Source organism: Drosophila serrata, unplaced genomic scaffold (genome assembly GCF_035046125.1).
Source record: "Drosophila serrata isolate PLE 108 unplaced genomic scaffold, ASM3504612v1 contig_139, whole genome shotgun sequence".
Classification (NCBI taxonomy): domain Eukaryota; kingdom Metazoa; phylum Arthropoda; class Insecta; order Diptera; family Drosophilidae; genus Drosophila; species Drosophila serrata.
This window is the reverse complement of record NW_028257037.1, coordinates 2,533-16,450: the sequence shown is the minus strand read 5'-3', so window position 1 is coordinate 16,450 and position 13,918 is coordinate 2,533.

Genomic DNA, 13,918 nt, shown 5'->3' with positions numbered 1-13,918 from the left:
GACAATAGGTACATTTTATTTTAACTAACGGCACCAGTTAGCAAACAGGTGTCAAGAAGAAACCCCCGTAACACGGATTGGAACTAATTCGGCGAAATTGTTCAATCTAAATTAAACGGTATAATGGTATTATTCCCACTAAAACGGAACTTATGCTCTTCACAAGAAGAACGAAGATACCACCCTTCATCATGCTTAGTGTAAACGGCATGGAGTTAAAACTAGCGGAGCGAGCTAAGTATGTAGGAGTAATTCTGGAAAAAAAGCTCTCATGGAAAGAAAACATTGCAGAAGGCACGGCAAGGATGGCAAGCAGTGCACTCTACTCCTGCAGGAAATTGGGAACAAATGGGGACTACACCCAAAGATAATAATTGCGTTCTACACAGCAGTGGTACGACCAATACTAACATACGGGGCCCTAGAATGGCACTAACTAGGTCATACGACAGAACGAAGCTGACAGGGATACAACGGGCAGCGAGTGCTGGGGCCGTGGGTGAAATGCGCTCATGCCCCGCGGCTGCCCTCAACGGTAGCCTGAATTCAATGCCGATAGGACTGTTCGTGAAGGACATTGCAGCAAAAAGCGCCGTAAGACTGAAGGCAAGCAATTGCTGGAAATACGGCGTTGGGCACGGCAAGATTCTTGTGAGCAACGGGACAAATTCAAACGAAAAGACTGACTACATGATTGCGCAGTTAAAAAAAAGACTGGAACAGGGACAAAGTGGAAGTAGAGAACGAGGTGGCCCTCTACACCGATGGCTCCAAGATGAGGTGCGGCGTAGGCGCTGGGATCTACGCTGATAAATGGGGAATTGAAAAGGCTTTAAATCTCTCAAACTTAGCGACGGTCTTTCAGGCTCAGTTACTAGCCATAAGGGAAGCAGTCGACAGGCAGAGCCTCAGAGACACCAGAGTGGGGATCTACTCGGATAGCCAAGCGGCTATAAAATCCCTAGCTGCCGGGAAAACAAACTCACGGCTAGTGACAGAATGCAAGAATGTCCCTGGGTACCGGGACACAACGGGATCCCAGGAAACGAAAACGCAGACGAACTAGCCCGTGCAGGCTCGGGAGTGCTAAGTACAGGCTTCGTATTACCGATCTTCCTAAACGCTATCCAGAGAAGGATCCATAACCACTTCAAGCAGATAGCTAACAAAGAATGGCTAAGTAGGAGCGAGCACAGAAGGTCTAAAGAATGTGGGCCGAGGTACGACAAAAAGCGAACCAGTGAACTGCTGTCCAGCAGGAAACGGGATATTAGCAGGATCACGGCAGTCACCACGGGACATTGGGTGATCAGATCGCACTCAATGAATATGGGACTATCATACAATACAATCTGTAGAAGCTACAAGCAAACTGCAGTGCAAGAGACTCCGGAACATCTGCTCTGATTCTGCCCAGCGCTGAATCACATCAGACTTCGCCACTTTGGTGCCTACCAGATGGAGTCACTGGGAAGTATAGGAAAGCTGAAAGTTTCGGCAATTCTAGGTTTCCTTATTGACTCTGGTTGGTACTGATAGTAATCAGGATAAACAACAACAAACAGAGGGAGTGGAACAAAAAGGAGCTTAGCTCTTATTGGAGGCCCATGTATTGGGCCTCACCACTGTAACCTTCCTTCCTCTTTTTTTATATCTTTGGACGTTGATGCACTAAGGTCAGTACATACAAGTGGCCCGTATGACACCAGGCACGTGCCTGTTTGGGTTAGGTGTTAGTAGGCGCGATGGAAAATATAGGACAGAATACGAGGAAAATTGACTACCGGCGTGCTGCCAGATTGTTAGCTTGCATGCTTACTAAGTGTGTTAGTATTAAAGATTTTAATTTGGGAAGGGAATCTACGTTAGAGATTAGTGTGTACAAATCATTATAATTTGCATATAACACTCTAAAAGGTTCATGCAGTTCAAAGGAGGTCCTACAGTGGCGCAACACTAATGGGATATAGGATCTAGTGGTTCTACATGGTACATGGAAATTAAGCTGACTCAACAAGTCAGCACTTTCCACATCACCATGGATAAGGTTAAAAATAAAGGTTATCCCTAGCATCGTTCTACGATTGGCTAAGGACGGCAAGTTTATTAATAGGAGTCTACTAGAGTAGGAAGGTAATCTTTGGTTTGCATCCCAATTTAAACCGCGTAGAGCGAAAAGTAAAAAGTTCTTTTGAACCGACTCAATGCGTTTACTATGGACGCCGTACTGAGGGCTCCAAACGCAGCATCCATATTCTAGGATAGGACGAACTAAGGAAGTATATAAGGATTTAGTAACATAGGGGTCATTGAATTCCTTCGACCACCGTTTAATAAATCCAAGCACACCCCTGGCTCTATTCACCATAGACGAAATATGATCAATAAAGTCAAGTTTTGGGTCCAAGCGGACGCCCAAATCGTCAACTGTATTAATTCTTTCCAAAGAGCAGCCATTCAGCGTGTAAGTAGCAAGCTTAGGAGCGACACGAGAGAATGTCATTAGCTTGCATTTCGAGCCATTTAAGTTTAATAAGTTTACACAGCACCAAGTTTGAAAATTATTAAGATCTGTTTGTAAATCCGACTGGCAGGCAACGTCATTGTATTGCACGCAAAGCTTGACGTCATCCGCGTACATAAGTACTCTGGAGTTAGTCAAGACTTTGGGCAGGTCATTTATGAACAATGTAAACAATAAGGGTCCCAAATGGCTTCCTTGCGGGACACCAGATGTAACCCTTAGAATATTGGATAAATTATTCTTAAAGAGGACCTTTTGCGTCCTGCCATTCAAATAACTAGAGATCCAATTAAGAAGATCACTTGGAAAACCCATTGAATCGAGTTTTCTAACGAGGAGAGAATGATTAACAGAGTCAAATGCTTTACTGAAATCAGTATAGATTACATCTGTCTGACAATTATTATGGAAGCCCTTTATAATATAGGAAGAGAGCTCCAAAAGATTTGTTGTTGTTGATCTTCGCTTAATAAAACCATGTTGACATGGAGAAATAACCGATCTACAAAGGTGCTGTAAATGAGGGGTGATAATATTTTCAAATAATTTTGGGATGGCCGACAACTTAGAGATTCCTCTATAATTGCTGGCATCCAATTTGCTACCTTTTTTGTGGAGAGGAATAATAAACGATTCCTTCCAAATAATGGGAAAGTGGGAGGTTTCTAAGGACAAGGTAAACAATTTCAGAAGGGGATAGCACAGGGCGTCGGCACAATACCTGAGCACACAGCCAGGAATTCCGTCGGGACCTGGCGAATAAACTGGCTTGACACGATGAAGATCTAAAAGGAGAGAGCTTTCGTTTAGGCTAGGACAGAAAATTAAGTTCGATTTGGGTATGTCGTAGGAATAAGTCTGGTATATATACGAAGAGCTAGAATAGGTTGTTTGAAAAAACTGCGAAAATAGATCGGCTATTGCCTGATCATTATTTGCGGTAGTATTTTCAAAAGAAAGCGAGGAAGGATTTGTTATAGGTTTACGTTTCGTGTTAACGAAATTATAAAACTGTTTTGGGTCCTGTGAGAACTGGGCCCTACAACGAGTTAAATAGTTTTTATAACACTGCGCGTTCAGCACGGTAAAGTTTGACAGAGCTGATAAATAAAATGAAAGGGCAGATTGAGAACCGGTGATTTTAAATTTAGCATACAGTCTACATTTTTTATTTTTAAGTCGGCTCAACTCTTTAGTAAACCACGGCGGTTTATTCGAGCTTGGCGGATAATATAACGGAACACATTCAGTAAAAAATGAATTCATGGCACTGTAAAAAATATCAACGGCAACTGCCATGTCAGTGCCTCTTCTTCTTAACTTAACTTTGTTATTCATATTCCAAGGAACTTGTCCAAATAACTATGAATACTACTACTACTTTAGCTTATTATTTTTTCAAGTTCAAATGACAAAATGTTGAATCAATAAAACAGAAAAAAATTCATTCAATTCAAAAGAACTTTAATAAGTTTCACCAGTTGTTTTTCCACACAATAATTAGATATGTAGTTAAAATTAGTCAAATTGAAGTTATTTATTTTATTTATTTATCATTTCCACACTAGTTTGATTTATTATTATTATATTATTATTATTATTATTATTTAAAAATAATTTGTATTTTTTTTTATAATCTACAACTCCATTACACGCTCTAACACTCTCTTCACTGTTTTTTTTTTCCTTACATATATATTATTATCAGTATTATTTGCATTGTGGTCGTCACGTATCCTTTCATCTAGAATTTGTCCTTAGGACAAAAGACTACCGGCTGCGCCAATTCCACGTAAATGGTTCTCACGTCTGTTTGGATTTGTGTTCAAATCATTAATGTCTCTTTATTACTTATTTAGTTCCTTACAATGTCTCTTTCGCTAATATGCTGATTTAGCTAAAATTGGAATTAGAACGAAATCGGTTGCATGGGGGTTGATTGATTTTGGCTGAGACCCCGATATTCTATCGACTTGGTATTCATGTGTTTAGATGATGCCAGGAGTTTGTTGGGAGTCGACTAAATATTTGGCTGTCGAGGGGACCGCCGAGGGTAATAGCGGAGGCGGTAACTCGCGCGGTGATCGACTCCGGTTCCGAGGCGACCATCATAACTGAGCGGCTCTTCAACTTCATTTTATTTGCATTCAGAATTATCCAGTCGATAATCAAACAATTGCCGCTCAATCCAAGAAGCCCTGTCACTTTTTTATGCGATCGCCTTCCAGACTCGGGCTGCGGTCCGTTATCCAGCTGGCCGGGAATCTGCCCTCTTACCCGTTCCGCGAAATCTTCTAAGGATCTTTCTGACTTTCCCTTATCGGATCCTAAGTTCATCGAAAGCTTCCAAATTGACGTCTTCATCAGAGTTAACATCCTTTCCGTTCTCCTTCTAGGCAGATCTAAGACCAACATTTGGGGGTCGCTTGTCGGACAGGAGTCTATTTTCGATTGGGTACTTGCAAGGTCCGTGTCCTTAGCAGTCCAACGATTCCTCATCCTCAACGCGAAATACCCGTTTGACCGAGAACTCGCTGGACAAACTCCTCACCAAATTCTGGGAGTTAGGGAATTGCTATCAAAACTAATGAACGAGTCTGATTCAGCTTGTATAAAAAAAGTCATCCGAACCACGAAAGAAAACAACTGCACAAAAATATGTTGTGAGACTAGCCTTTCGCAATCCTGATCGCGTTGAGACCCAATCGGCACATTACAAGTTCTTCGCGTTGTCTCAGTTCTTGGTGAAAGCACAACGCTCGAAGAAGGACCCTTCACACAAGGCACGGTAAGAGGTGTACCTGGATCTTGGTCACAAGACTGACGTTACTACCAAAAATCACTTCGCCAATTACTATCCACATCACGCGGTACTCAATCGAGTCGTTTTCAATGCATCTAGTACCTCCGCCAACGGAACCTGCCTGAATGACGTTCTTCACCCGGGCCCCGTCTTAGAGACCAATTCTACAATCCTGATACTCAAGTGGAGAGGGAGATATCCAAGACTACGAGCTAAAAACTGTCACCTTCGGAGTCAATTGAGCGCGTTTCCTGGCTGTCCCAGCCCTGCAACAGCTCCCAGTGACGAAAATGAGAGTTATTCACTGGCGAGTAATATTATTTGGATCTTTATTAAAGCGAAGGCTTTGGGTGTGCGGTGTAAGTCAAGGTTTAATGACTTCTTTTTTATTCCGCCTGAACTGACTTTTGACGTAATAATCCAGTTTTATTAAAAATATGAATCCCTGCCTTGATCCGTACGTGCTCATAAGAGCGCGTAGACGGCCTCCAAGATTCAATATGATAAACGGCATCCGGTCATTCTTCCTTCCTTACAACTGTCATATTTATCAAGCTTTCCAAAGCTCACCGCTCTTTCAATCTGATTTTCGCGTCGACAGGCGAACTTCGGGACCTCTTGTCTTCGACCTTCTTTGTTTTTCCGCTTTCGCTATATTACAAGAGTCAAGTAAGTGGGAGTGAGGAGATAGTCTGTAAGCTACCAGTTAGTGAGCAAACTGAATTGCAATAAAGTCAACGAGCCTATTAATTAGTCCCACGACGACCCCACATTTCTATTTTCTAAGCCCGACGAGTAAATTATTTGTTGTACACCAGCCCTGAAACTCTTTTTTTGATGAAAAGCATCCCTTACGAACATATATATTATTTACATGTTTCAATAAATTTGTATTTGCCTTCAACTCTCGAATTACTTGAACCAGTCCTTGACCACCAGTTCCATAGTAGTAGCGAAATGCCTCCACCTTGCGCGTGCTTTTTTCCTTTCACCATTGAAGCGGTGCCCAATCGAATTGTACCCGCCTTAATCTTAGTGGATTTATTATCTAGAAGTTGATCATTGGTCGCTTCGAGGTGGTCCATTATTGTGCTCATGTTGTTTAAAGCCTAAGATATGTCCACAAACACTCCCAAAGCATATTCTTGATTGTGCATGGCTATCTCAATGGTGGCTACTAACGATTGTAGGGCCATCTTTAGTTCTCCCGACGCGATCCTGCTCTTATAAAGATTTGAGCCGTAGCATCCTAAGTGTCATGGGTACTAGAATTCGGCATGAATGTATTAATTTATAGGTTCTGTAAGGAACCGATCGGTTAAATATTTGTAGATGTAGCCTTTGTATATAGTTGGAATAGTATAGGGAAATTAAACATGAGAAGACGCAAGGAGGGACATTATATAGTTAGTAGTTAGATTAGCAGGGGATACTGGGAGGAATATTAATAAGAAAAGTAATTAGATTAGCAGTAGGAATAGCGTAGTAGTAAGAATAGCAGTAGGGACTGAAGTAGGAGCAACACCCCCACCGAATTCAACCCACACTCACGGCGGAGCCACACACACGGCAGGACCACACACACAGCGGAGCCACACACACGGCCGGGCCACACACGCGGCAGGGACACATACACGGAGCCACACACACGGCTGAGCCACACACAAGGCAGGGCCACACATACGGCGGAGCCACACACACGGCAGGGCCACACACTCCACAGGATTTAACACACACACACACACGCAACAGAGCAGACACACACTCGGCAGAACCCATAGCGGCAGAGCCACTCGCCATCGGCAGAGGCACTCGGCCTCGGCAGAGGCACTCGGCCTCGGCAGAGCCCACACACATTTGGCAGAGCCCACACACACAGAGCAGCACGCAGAGCAGAGCATGACAGAGCAACATGTACAGCCTTTTACTTAGCAGAGCAGCGCATAACAAAGCAACAAGCTTAACCATACACACGGCAGAGCAGCGCACGGCACAGCAGCAGCATCGCTACACACCCGAACAGTGCCGAGTACAGTAGTACCCTTGACAAAATTACACACGGCCGAGCATCAACACAACCACACACACACGGGATCACAGCGAGAAGCTTCGGCAGAAGCCGCTCTCCGACAGCAAAGCCGATCGCCGACGACCACGGCGATCTTCGGGAAACGGCCGAAGCGCAACGCTGGCACGCCAAGCTTCGTGCCAGCGAAGGGCGAGAACGCCAGAGCAGACGAGAGATCGGCGGCAGAGGAGAGCGGTCGAAGGCCCCTCTGTCCGTCGATTAGGAAGTCCGTTTTCAACAGCCCAGTAGGGCAGACGTGGCTCCGCAAGCCGAAAATAGGAGCCGGGCTCTACGCGGCGAGGAAGGCTGCCACGCCTCCTGGAGCCGGAAGCCGCGAGGAGCCAGAGTCCCGGGCGACCCAGGCTCAGGCCGACGACGCGGCCAGCGTTCACAACAACGACAACACCCATTGGGTCTGCACCGTGGATAGGCGGCCCCATGAAGAACCACGAGGAGCGGGTCAGCTGGGCCTTGGCGCCGATCCCGATCCCTTAGCGGGGCTCATGTGCGTGGAGGAGGTAGGAGTAGTTTTCGGTGAGGCCACCTTTTAGACAATAAACAATTATTTGTGAACGCTACCACTGCGTAATTTTGTCCAATTAGGCTTCCCTCCCTCCCCTATCCTACCACCTAGCTTGGCGGCTAAGGCGGGAACGGCTCACGGTTGACGGGGCCGCGACCTATCAGGGTACCTCTCAGGGCGGAGCGGGCGGCATACTGGTGACGTGGTCACCATGCCTATGTCCGGAGGTGTCCTTCCACCCTGGCGAGTCCTGCGGCTCGACAACCCGGGTGACGGGATCGGTGACGCGGGCCACGCCTTGGTCGGGTTGAGGGACAGACAGCACCCGGCACTGGGGCCGGCCCAACCTCAACCCGAGCGAGTCCCCCCTTCCTGGCCGAGGAACACGCCGCCGGTTGACGAGGCGTTAACCGTAGCCGAGCTCCACATGGCCGCCGGTGAGTCAGGCCCGGGTGACGGGCCGACCCTGAACCGCCGGCAGCCGGTGCGGAACAACCCTTTCCCCATCTACTCCACCCCTCCTGTTCCCCATCTCGGTCTCTCGGGCCTAAAATCCTGCCTGTACCCGCAAATATAAATATATTTCTGTGGAGGATCCTGGGCAGGCTTGGTATATACCCCGGCCAGTGATTAACATCCTTACAGTTCAAAGATAGGATAGAAGAAAGGGTAGAAGAGCATTCCTATTGTCCTCACTTATAGTGAGAATCGTATATGGTTGTACTCTTCACGAGTGATAACTAAATTTGTCATCTTTTAACACTCTGTACATCAAGAAAAACAGCTTTTGTGTTTTATTACACTACTGTACAGGTGAAATCAGTTTTGTTTTACACATGTATAAAAATGGCATTCAAGGAAAATGATGCTCACAAAAAAACAAAAGTTTTTTTTATAATAAAATTATGCATTACTTAAAATATAAAGAAATCTGTTTGTGATTATATTTTATATTTCAGTAAAAAAATTCCATAAACAAATATCATGGTTTTCGATTAAAGAACTGCGAAACAAAGTAGACAAAGAAAATTCTAGCTGTTTTCGGCTAATGACGATGTTCTGACTTCATATATGTTGTTGTTTTCGAAGGTATTCGGAGCAGGTTCCAAAATTAAAATTAGATTTATAAAAAAAAAATTAATTACCAATAAAAAAGGAATCGATAGTCTCGTTGTTAAAATTAATTCTTTCGCAGCTCTAATGAGAGCTGTAGAATAAACAAGTGTTTTTCAATATTTTGACTTTGCTTTTAAACCTGGATGCGTTATCAACCTTGATGGTGGGAACGGAAGTGTCATTATATTTGTTTTCTGTTTAATTGATATGTTTATTTATTCAAATTACTAGCTGTACCCTGCCACGTTTCTCTGTGGCATATTGTGGCAACTCGTACTGCATTGCTGTCACCATTTTCTGCCTGAACACCAAAAATTGCCATATCGCTGCCTTTATTCACGTACTTGCAGATATATTTAATCGATTTCACGGAATTGCAATATTCTACGTTGATGTGCGCTTTGTATGATTTTGACAATAGTGTTGAGTATGGAACCACCCAACGATTGTCTACCTCAATATCACCAATTCTCATGTTTAAAGTTGCCGAAGTCCCGCCATCTTCAGTTGACCGTCTCCTATACAGATTATATCCATCGTCCCCTGTTACGGTGTTGGCTGCAAATGCTCGAGGATATCGCTTGGAACACTTCCCGTCTACCATGCATGGTCAACTTGGGTTGAGGGTACCACATGGGCTATGGATCATGTTCTTGATGACAACTGCATGCAAATCCGTATCAACCTCTGCCCGTGGAATCTCAGCGCATATCACATCGTCAATTTCGTCTGGAGTAATTTTATCATACAGCCAAATCAGTATGTGCGCATGCGGCAATCCTCTCTTCTGCCATTCTACTGAATACATCCAGCACCGCACAGATCCAAAAACTCCATGTTTCACAATGAACTCCATCAGTGACTTAAGCTTTTGTCAGAAAACACGGGCTGTGATGTCATGCCTATCCCTAGACGATTGTCCAGGAAATAACAGCAGCACTATCTCGTCCCAAGCTGGATTGCATGTGAAGGTGATAAATAAGTCTGGACGGTCGTAGCAACGAACATATGCCATGGCATCTTGAGCATATTCCTGCATGTGGCGTGGACTACCTATGTATGAGGATGGCAAAATCGTGAGCTTTCCAACGTTGGTTGTATTACGGTCATTCATCACAGCATCCCGCAAATGGATATATTCCTCGGACCGAAGTTTCGTCTGCATGAATGACAATTTTATTGGTATCCGAAGGCATCATATCGATTGCTGTTTTGAACAAACGCACAAAATTGTTCCTTTCGTGAAAAAGCTTGTGTAGCTGCGAAATAATGTGCCTCTTCAGCGAGGTATTGATTCCATAACGTGCATCGCTGTCTGGGAACGGAAGCAGGGAACCTGCTTTGTGATAGATTTTTTCTTTGATTTTAAAAGTTGGCATGAATTGCGCATTTATAATTTCCGCACCAAATGACGTCATTTGGAAGCAAGAGTTGTATTTCCTAATGTTCGACAGGAAATGCTTCGATTCAACAGTAGATCCAGCATATAGAGAGTGCAGAGGCTCTGGTTGTGCTTCAAGTCGAGGCAATTTCATTTTCCCGAAAGCGCAACACAATCCTTTTGGTTCGTTTTTGAATTTGAGAGCCTGACAGTATGTGCACACCTAATGCATCCGGCCAATAACGACATTGCGATTCGAGCTATAATCAACAGTTGTATTATATCGGAATGCAAGACGATTGAATTGCAGGTTTTGATCTTCTGCAAGCTTTAAACGCGCTTCAGCTACCCTTGCCCTGTCGCGTTCATTATTTTGAGAGTGAATCAAATCGACTGCTGCAGAACGCGACTGCCTAAATCTCAATTGTTTTCTCTTAAGCCTATCTGCTCGTCTTTCTGCTGATTCCGCGTTGTGCATCTGCATTGCTTTCAGCCGCAGTCATATTCGTAATCTTACGTCTTTTTGCTTCTGTATTGCGAGTACAACGACCCAAACTCGACTTCTTGGATGGCATGACTTTGTTTCTTACTGAAACTGAACAAAAAAATTAAATTTTAATCTCCTATTTCTTTTTTCAATATTTTTGGGTTGTTTGACAGGAAATGCTTCGATTCAGCTGGCTGCCTGTAGAGGGCGCAGCAGTGGGGGCACGGGGAAACGCGAAAAAAACAGATACATTCGCAAACGCAGATAAGCTATCAACATCAAAAGTAGACAATAACCGATCTGGAACCTTAACGCATGTTGTGTCAAAATTTGGGCTTAAACGGTTCAGAACTTTTCAAGTCTATGAAGGAAGTAGACACTAACAGGGCATTTTTATATATATAGATTGTCAATTTGATATTAATATATGTATAGTACATCTGTATTTTATTTAAAGATTGACGCTACAAGAGCCGAAAGGAAAGACTCATAACATACATTTAGAATAAGTGCAAGTTGTGGTAAATTGTGGGTGTTTATGGGGAAGACAACAAATTTGCCTCCCTTGAGCAATAACTACGAACGCACGAATAGGTCGATTATATGCTGTATTTTATTTTCGTTTTCTCTCTGGTCGGAGCTGCAACTACCGATCGAATTATTGACTTCAACATATATAATCTTAAAATGTAGCTTAGCATAGATAAGGCGACAGAAGAAGAAGAGAGAGAGGAATAGATAAACAAAGAGAAGTAAAGAGCGCAGCAGGTGCAGCCATACACCCATGCGCGCATGATTAGGCGCTAGCGGTCTGCTCCGAACATACTCCCCCCGTTGGAAGAGGTACTGTTTCAACTTCATCGGCATCGTGGGGCAGAACGGCTAGCTTGGCGATTTTGTGGCCTCCAATTGGTCAACAACTTTTCAAGAAGGCAGCTGGCCTTCCTGCGGCAGCAAGTGTGTCACCATCAAAATGATTCCTAGGATCCTTGACGACGGCAGCTGAGACAGACTGAGGAGTTGACGCACTCGGCAGCCCTCCAGACACGATCCAACCAAGTTTGGTGTTCTGAAGGGTTGGCAACGCGCTACCCAAATAAATTTGTCCCGTAGCCATTATTTTGAAGAAGAGTCCAGCACCAATTATAAGATCAATCCGCTCTGACCGATTAAAATGAGGATCAGCAAGCGAAATATTTTGCGGAATTTTCCACGATGTGGCATTTATGTTAAAATGCGGCTGATAATCAGCGATACTGTCAGTCACAACCGCGGAGAATGAGGCACGATAGCTTTCATCCCGGGATTGCGCTACAATGTCGACTGCCTTATCGGAATTTGAGAGGATACTCCCCAATCCCAGAGACTAGGATATGCGACTTTCGATGATTTAAATTGAGCTGCTTCGCTAGGCGAGAAGTTATGAAATTTATCTGAGATGCCGAGTCAAGGATGGCTCGGCATGGCATAAATTCTCCAGCCTTATTCCTCACATAGATGATCGCGGTTGGAAGCAACACGTAATCAACAGGCAACATATCTGTGGGGCTTGGTGGCGGATCGATGAATGTGAACATGATACTAATGCTGATGAAGATAATGTTGATGGCTAAGAGTTGGGAGAGGTGGTGGATGGTACATATGGGTCCCGATTAAAATGCAACAATGAATGGTGCTTCATAGGACAATATCTGCAGTGCGTTGACTTGCATTGCTGCAAGCTATGCCCCTTGCGCAAACAGTTGAGGCACAGGTGCAACTTCTTTGCTTCTCTAAATCGAAGATTCGGGCTCAAATTTAGAAATCGAGAGCATTTTGGCAAATAATGATCCCTCGCATCACAAAACGTACATAGGGGAAGATTTGAGCTACCAACTGAACAATGAAGCTATACCCATGCAGGGCTTTTCCACCTGCCGGCTTGGTGTTTGCGTTACCAAGGCTTGATCCGAATTTTCCATAATCCTACACCTCCTTTGCAAGAACGACTCCATAGAATCCCACGTAGCTAGGTTGTTGATGGACAAATCCTCTTTCCCATTTTTCCCCCGTCCTCGATCGAGCTTCCGTGCGACGATGTGAATCAGCAATCCGTCCAAGATTTGTTGCGTAGTGGCCAGGGTACGGATTGCTCGCAGATGCGAATTCATGCAATCGCTTAACTCCCGAAGACCCTTGGCTGATCCCTTTTCGACACCTTTTAACCCAAATATTGCCTGCTCGTGTGCCTGAAAATGTAGAACTTTATTATCAAATATATTTTTGAGTAAGTCCAAAGCCTTTGTATAATTGGCACTCGAGGGCTCAAGCGAACGTACGGTCTCTCGAGCCACGCCACCTAAACTTGACCTTAGATATTGTAATTTTTCAATATCACTTAGCTCTTCGTCGTTTCCGATGACCGTGCTGAACGTTGCAATAAAATCCGGCCAATCAGAGTAGGATCCATGGAACCGAGCTATCTCCAAAATTGGCAACCGAGGCTTCCTAGATCGGAAAGAAAGATCCGGATAATTATAAATTGTGTATGGAAGTTGAATTTGCAGCGGTTCAGCCGGCAATTGAGATTGCGAAGCGCCGCTAAACCTCGACTTATCTTCGCCTTCACATCCATGAACGCCGTGGAGAACTCAATCCGATGGTCGCTTGCTATCTCCGAAAAGTCCAATTTTTCCAGCGAAGTCTGTGCGGAATCAAAGGCCAAATTTAATGAATTTATCCACTCCAGTCGCGCCAGTAAATCAGCTTCATCAAACTGATCTACAGTCTCCGGATTTATGTAATAATTCATGGAGCTCAATTGGCGCAAAAGGGATTGGGCCTTGGCTGGGTAGAAGTCCACGTCACTTGGCGGCTCATTTTGATGCTGAACCGAATTTTCCGTAGCCATCTTTATTTTCTCACGCGAAAAGATTTGATTAAGGGAAAATGTCTGACGCTTTTCGGTATATAGGAACCCGTTTAGTTTTCACCGCGCAAATTTAGGTTAATCAGCGTCACCGAGATGCAACGGAAC